Raw genomic sequence first — 10,242 nt, 5'->3', positions numbered from 1 at the left:
AGCACTTACCCCAATATCTGGCTCCAGGTTTTTTATTAAGACCTTTAGGATTCATGCAACATCTCATTATTTTCATTGCCAGATGAGAGGAATAAAATTGTGACCAACACAGGAAAGATGTAGTTTTACTCTTGACACACTTAGGTTCTGATAGGCATCTAGGGAACAGCAAGGAACCAGTATGACCAGAGGAAACTTGTGAATGGAAGCAGTGGACTGCAGTGTGGATCCCGGAAGCACTGATGTCATGCCTCAGATGGAGGAGCACATTTCAAGATAGGCAGATACCTACATTTTGCTTACTTCATTTCCCCTGGGAAAAATAGAAGTCAGACTAGCTTCCAACAAATGCTCTTCTGACCCGGCAAGTGTTCTGACCTTTAACAGTCTCTGTCAACCGCAAAGCCCTGCACTGCCCCACCCCCATCATCTTCAGATATGAAGAATGTACTAACGTAAGTATAATAACACCATCAGAGGTTGAATAAGTCCTCCCAAGCCAAGGACTCTTTGCCAAGAAATTCTAAAAAACGACAGCATACATTATATACAAATATGAAAGCATCATAAGGAAGTGTATCATTTCTATAATATGCTAATGAAAGGATTTTAAAAGTCAAAGGATCCCTTATAGCCTCCTGTAAAACTGTAGCCCCTGCTGTGTCTGTGATCCCCAAGTGTCAAAGTGTCAAGTCAGTCTCTCTCTCTCTCTCTCTCTCTCTCTCTCTCTCTCTCTCTCTCTCTCTCCATCAATCCATCAATCAATAGTAGAGAGGCTTCTTTCTGGCTTGTGCCTCTAACAATCAAAAAGTAAGAAGCCAGGAAATTGTGCTGCCCTATGTCGTAAATACATGAATTCTGGGTGTGCTGTACTGGTTTAGAGACATTGTGAGAAAAACTGAATGTCAGGCACCATCTATTCCTACAAATAAAGTAATAGGACCTACAAGCCAAACTGCCTGTCCATGCTCTCATCTGTAACAAAAGCCATCTCTAAGAGTCTCCCCTTGTAAGCTTCCACCATTGTATGAAGGGCCTCAGGGTATCTGACATGCACACACTGATGTGAACAGCTATCATCTGGAGGCAGTGGCCAGGACTTCTGCCCTGTTCTCTCATGGGAAGTCTAACAACTGCACCTGGCTTCTCCTGCTGAGGATGACCCTGTGTCTCCAAAGATGCTGTCTCCTTGGTGCCACATCTGCCAGTACTCCTTGGGTTCCAGAACCGCTGTCTGCCCAGAGAGAAAGTCTGGTTTTCCTCTGTGCAGTCTGTTTCTTAGACCTACACAATCTGTCTACAACCAGACAATGGTCATGCTGGAACATAGACTTGCGGAGCTTAGAAGGCAGAGTGCCTGCCTGGCTCACACAAAGCCCTGGGACCCATCCCCAGTATCACATATACTGAGAGGGGTGGTATATGCTTGTAATTCCAGGGCTAGGGAGGTTCGTCCTTGGCTATTCGGCAAGTTAAAGGACAGCCTGTGCTACATGTGACCCTTTCTCAAAATAAAATAAAATAAAAAAGATAGCTGAAGACATATGGAGTAGAGCGATTGCAAGGTTCTCAGCTGGGTTGCCATGACAGTAGGGAATAGAAGGAAAGGGAAGTGCGGGGAGAGAAGGGAAGAGAAAGTCTTACAGGCACAAGAAAAAAGTAAAAAGTTGATGAGGTCCACTGTCTTGGTTCCTCTATCCCAATCCACTCCAAACACTGAGAACGTAATACCTTCTTTCTCATTCTGTCAAAGGAGAAAACGAACACACATTTCATGTTCCTCCAAATGACATTGGAGACACAGTCACCCCTGTGGAGCTTATCTGGAGCCACCCAAGCTACCAGTGGTGTTTCTAGACAGCTCCCTTCTGGAAGGCCAGAATGCACTGGACTCCATGTGTCTGAAGCTGCAGGAGCCCTCTGTGCAGAGGGTGGGATTCATCTCTCGCCGTTTTGAATCATTTTAAAGTAGCAATTCAGGACGTTGTAGTTGGCTTTATATAAAACAGAATCTTTTGCTAATACCTTTCCTTCCAAAAGAGGATAAAATTATTGCTTCTATGAAATCTTTTTAACGAGAGTCTAACAACGCAGCTAACAACTTAAAAAAAACAACTGCATGCACTTAGATAATTTTACTCCATGGTTTATGGTTTTCAAAGAGCTTTCACATCCATTATCTAATTTATCTCTCAACACAGCTAAACAGTCCCTAACTAGACAAGATGGATCTAGTGAAACCCACAGGAAGGCTCTGGCACTGAGTGGCCTACTGTTGGATGGGAGCCTCTCAGAATACACTTGAAAGTCCCAGAGCCCTCACGCCCCACCCCAAGGTCACATACCCACTTTTCACCTCAGAGGAGGGAAGTGAGCTCTGTAGTGACTCAGAGGGGACTAAAGAGTCCAAGGGCATTGGTCCCTAAGGAGAATAAATCCTCAGGATACTTATAGGGTCTACATTTCCTTCCTCATGGAAGATGGATGGGAATGTTTGAACATCCATAACATGAAGAACAGATCTGATTTCCCTCCAAAATATGAAGACCTACAAAACTTCTTGCTCATAGAAAGTATGTCAATCAGCCTGTCAGGGAAGACATGGCCAATCAAAATCAGAGAAAACACTCCAGCTTTTTAGAAAAGAAAATGCAGACAATCCAGTAGCCACCCTCCCGCAACCTCCATGTCTGCAGTCTCAGAGTTCATTTATCGTGGACAAGTGAACTCCCAGAAAGAAAAGCTTCTCCTGCCAAGTTGATGGACTTTTATTAGGTTTTTCTACCGTGGCATTGTAAAGTCTTTCAAAAAATTCACAAGAACTCTCCAGATTTCAGGAAATACATTAGTTTGAAAACAGCAGCTAGGTAATGGAGAAAGAGTACAGGGGTTTAAGGGGATGGCTGCTTTTCCAGAGAACCTGGGTTTGAGTCCCAGCACCCGCATGGAGGTTCACAGTCATTGCAAGTCCAGTTCCAGGGACTCTAACTACCTCTTCTGGCTACCAGACTGCAAGATTCTTTGATTAGAGGTTTTTTTTTTTTTTTTAATTAGGAATACTGGGGAAGGAAAAATCCAAGGAACTTTGTGGGATAGGAAGTGGTAAGACTGGCTTGAGACATTTGGAGGAGACCTTTCTAGAAGACACAGCAGCACTTTGCAGAGGCTGCAACCCTTCATGAGCAGCTGGGCTGATGACTCCGAGCAGCCCCTGAGAGCAGCAGGCTTCTAGCTGCTTCTCCTCTGCATTCCTCAATTATTCTTGGAAGGGAAGTTCAGAATGATGATTCCTCCGTGGTATTAATTGTGGAATAACTCAAGGAGCTTGCAGCTAATTGCAAGTTCCCAAATTGCTCCCATCACCTGGCTTTATTAACTGTGTAATTCACTTCACAAGAGCCCTCGCACCTCACCCCTCTCCCTCACTGCCTTCTCCTCATTGCCAATTTCACTCAATGCTCTTTACACAGCTCTTAATACCCTCCCCTTTTATACCACACCCATCACTTTCTAGAAGACTACCCAGATCTCCCTCATGGTTTCCCTATCTCAAGTAGACCACTGCCACAGGATGAACGTTCCTCCACAAAGCTCATCTTCCACACTGCCAACGACAGGTTCATGACACTCTTCATAAAATACTTCAGAAGGATCAGATGTCTCTAGATGGAATCCACTCTCCTTAGTGGCAATCTCACTCCAATGGGAGCCTCAGCTCACTGCTCTCTAGCCTCAGTGCCTTGGTAGACTCTGACATACAAATAAACTTACTACATTTTAAAACATGAGAAGAATCAATGAATGGTAGGCAGAATGAGTGTGTAGGTTTCCTGAAACTCTACTGCTATTTTTTCTGCCAGTACTATGGCTACACCTGAATCTCCTGCTGTTTCAGCCAGTAACTGCTGGCCTGCTTCTCAGGAAGCCACCCAGCAGGACATGGACATCCCTCTGGATCTGCCTCCTGCCGCTCCCACCAAATGTAGTTTTTAGCTAAATCTCTATCATTCAGAGGCTGCCGTGAAAACCTGCTAGCTCAGAGAGGTTGAGGAGCAAATAGCTGACTCAAAGTCCCTCCCTACTACTTCCTGTGCATCTATCCATTTTCCAGACTCCCTCTGACTCTCTCTGACTACTTTCTGTCAACTAGTTGCTGGATCTACCTCCTGACCAAAGCTTAATTTTATGTAATTAATGCAAAGGCAAACTCGGGGTTCACAGTGTGATCATATATCCTGCAATACTCTACTTCCACATCTGCAATCTAGGATTAATGACCAGCCTCACAAACACAGCATTCCAATCAGATTTTTTTTCTTTTAAGTTGGAGGTTGAATTGTCAAATATTTAGAGTTAACTGGATTTATGTTGAGGTCTTTGATCCACTTGGACTTAAGTTTTGTGCATGGTGACAGATATGGATCTATTTTCAGTCTTCTACACATTGACATCCAGTTATGCCAGCACCATTTGTTGAAGATGCTTTCTTTTTTCCATTGTACAGTTTTGGCTTCTTTGTCGAAAATCACATGTTCATAAGTGTGCAGATTAATGTCAAGGTCTTCAGTTTGGTTCCATTGGTCCACATGTCAGTTTTTATGCCAATACCAAGCTGTTTTTATTGCTGTAGCTCTATAGTAGAAAATATCATCCTGAGTGAGGTAACCCAGACTCAGAAAGACAAACATGGCATGTACTCACTCATAAGTGGATAATAGATGTAAAGCAATAAGGATAACCAGACTGCAACTCACAACTTCAGGGAGGCTACCTAGTAAAGAGGACCCTAAGAAGGACACAGGGATCGCCCAGCAACAGAGAACCAGATGAGATCTACATGAGCAAACCAGGGGTGAGGGGGGTAATGGAGGGCAAGGGTCAGGGGAAAGTGAGCTTGGAGGAGCGGGAGGTCCCAGCTGAATCAGGAACAGAGTGGGAGGACAAGGAAAGAGACACCATGATAAATGAGACCCCATGGGAATAGGAAGAAGCAGAGTGCTAGAGAGGTCCCCAGAAATCCACAAAGATACCTCCACTATAGATTATTGGCAATGGTCGAGAGAGTGCCTGAGATGACCTACTCTGGTGATCAGATGGCCGAACACCCTGTCATGATAGAACTCTCATCCAGTGACTGGTGGAAGCAGATGCAGAGATCCATGGCCAAACCCTGGGAGCTCCAGGAGTCCAACCCACGAGAGAGAGGGGGGGGAGGGAGGAGGGATTATATGAGCAAGAGATATCAGGACCATGATTGGAAAAAGCACAGGGACAAATAGCTAAACTAACAGAAACACATAAACTATGAACCAATAGCTGAGGAGCCCCCATGGAACTCTGGATAAGTGAGACAGTTGGTTAGCCTAAACTGTTTAGGAGGCCCCCAAGCAGTGGGACCAGGACCTATCCCTTGGTGCATGAGGTGGCTTTTTGGAACCTAGGACCTATGCTGAGACACTTTGTTTAGCTTTGGTGCAGGGAGAGAGGAGGGGACTGGATCTGCCTCAACTGAATCTACCAGGCTGGGCTGAATCCCCAGGGGAGACCTTGCCTTGGAGGAGGTAGGAATAAGGAGTGGGTTGGGGGGGGGGATGGGAGAGGGGGAGGAGGGAGGACAGGGGAATCTGTGGCTGATATGTAAAATTAAATTATAAAATAAAAATATTTATTAAAAAAGAAATGTCAAAGAATACTAGTCATCCTTATTAAAATAATGACCATCGCTATTCTTAGACCTGTCCATTCTCTATGATGTGGTGTTTCTGTGACATCTCCTCTGTTCCCATATTCGAAGTAATCCCACTGTCCTCCCACTCTGCTGCTATTTGCCTGCCCAACCCTGATGGAGAGAACTTCACAAAGAAACTCATCAGCTTAGCTATACTTATGGTCTCAAGTGTCAACTGCACTCAGCACTGGTGTGACAGTATTAATTGTCATTATGACAGAATCTAGAATTGCTTCTGGGCATGCCTGTGGGAGACAATCCAGATTACACTGATTGATGTGGGAAGACTCACTTTAATGGGCAGGGGCAGGGGGAAGACTATTTCATGGCCTGGGTTCTGGACCTAGTGAACAGGAGAGCAGGAACTGAGAGCATACATTCATCCCTTGCCCTCTGCTTCTTTCCTGACTAGCTGCCTCAGCCTCCTGCTGTCCTGGCTTCTCCAAAACATGATGGACTGTAGCCTTGAAGTGAAAGAAACCTGTTCCCCTAGAATTTGACAAAGAATTTCCAGGTTTTCACTTCCAATCTAACGTCGGCTAGCAATGGACCTAAGCATAAGAAGTAGCTAGAAGATGTCTGCTGAGTCAGGCAAGGAGTTTCTCTTGGAACAACTGAAAAGGAGCTACTGTTTCCTTTGGGTGTACTGGAGATTAAATACAGAGCTTTCTTTATATGTATTAGGCACGTGCTCAACCATTAAGCCCTGTCTCCAGCCCAAGAGATCATATTGTGACATTGATATAAAGGCAAGAAGATGTCGGACTCAATATGGACTCCAGGGAGATGGCTTTCAGTCAAACAGATGTTGCCGTAAGTTTTGAGAATAAGTGGATGTTGGAGGTGGATTGGAGGACATTTGGAGGCTGGTGAACACGTTAGAAACTGCTGTCTGGAATGAGAAAGGAGCCAGGGAAAGACTAGATGTCTTAGTTTCTTCCCCCATTGCTCTGATAAAATACTCAGGCAAAATGGGGTGCAGGGACAAATCAAATCCGTTTATGTAACTTCTAAGGCCTAATTAATTAAAGCAGAGGTCCCTGCTTTGGTTCAGGGAGGTTCGGGACTGGATGATCGGGTATTTCATTCCCAGCCCGGAGACTCACAGGCTTTCTCTTTCTCTACTGCTGTGTGCAGCACACTCCTAATCTGGGTCCCTCATGGCTCTGGGTCAGTAGCAAGCCACCGCCACAGGTTTCTGATTTGTGCATGAAGAGAAGAGAGATGCAGTTCTTTTGAGGCCCTGTGAAGAAGCAAATTTTCCCAGAAACCACAATAAACATCTCAGAGTCACATGTCCACTTCTGAACCAATCACTGACAAGAAAGAAGAAAGAGTGGGATGCTCTCAACAACACACACACACACACACACACACACACACACACACACACACACCCCACTTTTTAAATCAACCCACCCAAAAAAAAATAGAAAATCACAAAAACAGAATGAAACACACTGAGAGAAAACGAAGGGTGTGTGCTACGTGAAGAGAAAACTGGAGTGTGTGGCCCACTGACCAGACATCTCAAAATCTATTCGAGCACAAAGACAATGAAACCTTGTGAAGGCACCAGCAGAGGAAGGGACAGCCAGACACTGATGTCCATAAACAAAAATGTACGCGAGCATGAGACAAAGGCATCGCCCACATGAATGAGAGCAAGGACAGACTTTCGCCAGCACGCGTGAAGTTACAAGTAGTATAGAAGGAATTCTCTAGGAAACAGAAAATTCTATTAATGGACATTTCTATGATTGCCATGTCACTTATATGTTAACCACATTATCCCTTTTAAAATTTCTCTAGAAGACGATTGGCTATGTAAAGCAAAAATTACTATCTAAGAGAGTTTATAAGATACTTAAAAATTTATTTTAAAAGGAGGGAATGAAATTGTATTCTCACAAATACTAATACATGAAGTGAAAGAATATTATTTTAATTTTTGTCTCAGGCAAACTGTGAGCATTTTAAACCTATGGCAAGAACTAAAAATTGCCAAAGAGAGATAATTAATAACTCAGTAGGAGATAAAGCAGAATACCAAAAAAAAAAAAAAGTTCCATTAAGAACATCTAAAATAATGCTCATCAGTTTAAAAATAACTTGAGAAGGAATTAGAAATAATCTGAAATAGATTCAAATGAAAAAATGTCAAATTAATGATATCCAGGGAAACTGGTGGTTAAAAGGGAGTCCGTGGCTTTAGGTATGTCCCTAGAAATAAGATCCAAGCTAATGACACAGAAAAACACAAGCAAACAGAATCCAAAGTGTAATGAACAAAGTAAGAACAAAAGCCAATGCAACAGGAAAGACAGGAATAAACTAAGACGAAAGTTCTATTTTGGAAAAGATTGGTCAAAATCGCAAATCTTTAGGATAAACTCAAAGAAAGAAATGAAAACAAGTCACCATTATCAAGAACTAAAGGAAACATCTTGTGACAGCCGGCATCAAAGAGTTATTAAGAACATACATTTGAAATTCATTTTTTCTTTAAATACACAAATTACTAAGCCGTGTCAATGGGGAAGTGAAGCTTGAATCCCACCACTTGGAGTATTTCTCTGCCAAGCAACGCTTCTTCCCTCTCTGGCTGAGATCTTGTTTCTGTTTTGCTTTCTGCTGTAAAATAAGAATGGGATCATTGCATAACAGATCTGCCAGGTGATTACATCAGCACATCCACAGAAAGCATTCAGCACCACCTCATACACGAAAAGCTCTATGGAGCGCTAAAATATTTTTGCCAACCCCTTAGTCTGGGGAGACCGGCCAACACATCTCTTCCCGCTTTTCAATGGAGACCTATTATTTTAACTTATCTGCAGAGCCATGTCCCTTCCTAAGCTCACAAGACCAGGTTCTCTTTGGTGATATGCTGGAAAGTAACCTGAAGGTGTGTTTCCTTACTCATCAATGGATCTTCTAAGGGTATCTATGAGTTCCTACCCTCTGCCTAGCTGTATGAGCTCAGGCATGTTCTGCCACTCAAAAGGCTATGATGGCTCCTCATCTACCAATTGAAGAACATGAGAAGCCTCAAGTGAGAACTTCTCACTAGGTCAAGAACATGGGTGTCTTAGTTGTTGTCCTATTGCTGTGAAAAGACACCATGACCAAGGAAACTCAAAAAAAAAAAAAAAAAAAAAAAAAAAACACACACATTTAATTGGAGACTTGCTTACAGTTTTAGAGGGTTGCTCTATGATCATCATGGCAGGAAGCAGATAGGCAGGGCCATGGAGCAGTAACTGGGAGCTTTATATCCTGATCCACAGGTAACAGGCAGAGAGAGAGAAACACTAGGTCTGACATGGGCTTATGAAACCTCAAGGCCCACCCCCAGCAATACACCACTCCAATAAGGCCACGTTGCCTCCAACAAGATCATCTCTCCTAATCCTTCCCAAACATTTCTACTAACTAGAGAACAAACATTAAACTATTTAAGCCCATGGGGCTATTCAAACTATCACAATGAATAATGAGGCTAGAGAGAGAGCTCAGTTGTTAAAAGTACATGTTGCTTTTGCAGAGGACCAGGGTCTGGTCCCCAGCACCCACATGGTGGCAATCTGTAATTCTAGTTCCAGGGGATCCAACACCTTCTCTCATCCCCAGACATCAAGCATGCTTGTGGTACACATACAAACAAAACACCCATACACATTGGGGTGGCTTGTGTCCATCTTGCAGGTGACTCTTCCTCTACATCTAGAGGAGGTCTTGGAGATGACAGAGTGGAGTTGGGTGGGGAAATCCTCCAGTCAAGGCTTTTAGGAAATTTCACTCCTCTTCTCCTGCTCCATGGTCTCTTTGCTCGGGCAGGGTGTTTCTCCTGCTTCTTGGTTTTCTTCAGCTTTGCCTTATCGAAGCTGGCGATATCCCCCATGTCCAGTTTGTCTGCCATTTTCTTACAACCTGTGAATTCTTGCTCCAAGCTCTCCACTCCAGGTGTTCCCACTGAGGTTGCTACAGCAAGAGACTAAATGTTTTCTTTTATAAGAGCTGCCTTGGTTCTGGCATCTCTTACAGCGGTAGAACAAATGGCAAAGACACACATAAGATTAAATTAAAATTTAAAAATCAACAGGCAAAGGGAAGCAGTGATGCCTAGGGAGGTGTCTGAGGTCAGTTAACACGCAAAGCCACTTGCACAGTGCAGAAGAGCCAGCTGCAGAATCTCTTGGCTCGCTGCCATGTCCTACAAAACCTTTATGTCCAAGTTCATCAAACTGAGCGCCTTTTTCAGTGACCTCTGAAAACAACTTCCATATGCAGTACAATGGAGGCATTCCAACAGAGAACAGCCAGTCCGAGGAAGAAGAGGACTCTGAGCTTCAGGTCCCTTCTAAGCCTTCAGTAGAAGACCAGCATTCAACAGGATCAAAACACGTCTTAAGATCTCTATTTTAGGAGCTTGGAATTCAGTCAGTCCTTGAAATGCTGAGTCATGCATAGGGCATTTAATTCGGATGGTGGCACAATCTAGCAGACCCATG

General features: G+C 43.7%; 1 pseudogene; it reads right to left on the bottom strand.

Moving 5' to 3' along the window:
• Positions 1-9,516: 9,516 nt before the first annotated feature.
• Positions 9,517-9,650, bottom strand: LOC118586811 (annotated as a pseudogene).
• Positions 9,651-10,242: the final 592 nt, after the last annotated feature.

This window comes from Onychomys torridus, chromosome 7, assembly GCF_903995425.1.
Source record: "Onychomys torridus chromosome 7, mOncTor1.1, whole genome shotgun sequence".
In the NCBI taxonomy this organism is placed as follows: Eukaryota; Metazoa; Chordata; class Mammalia; order Rodentia; family Cricetidae; genus Onychomys; species Onychomys torridus.
Note: the sequence above shows the minus strand (reverse complement) of the source record. Positions and strands in the feature narration are given on the sequence as shown.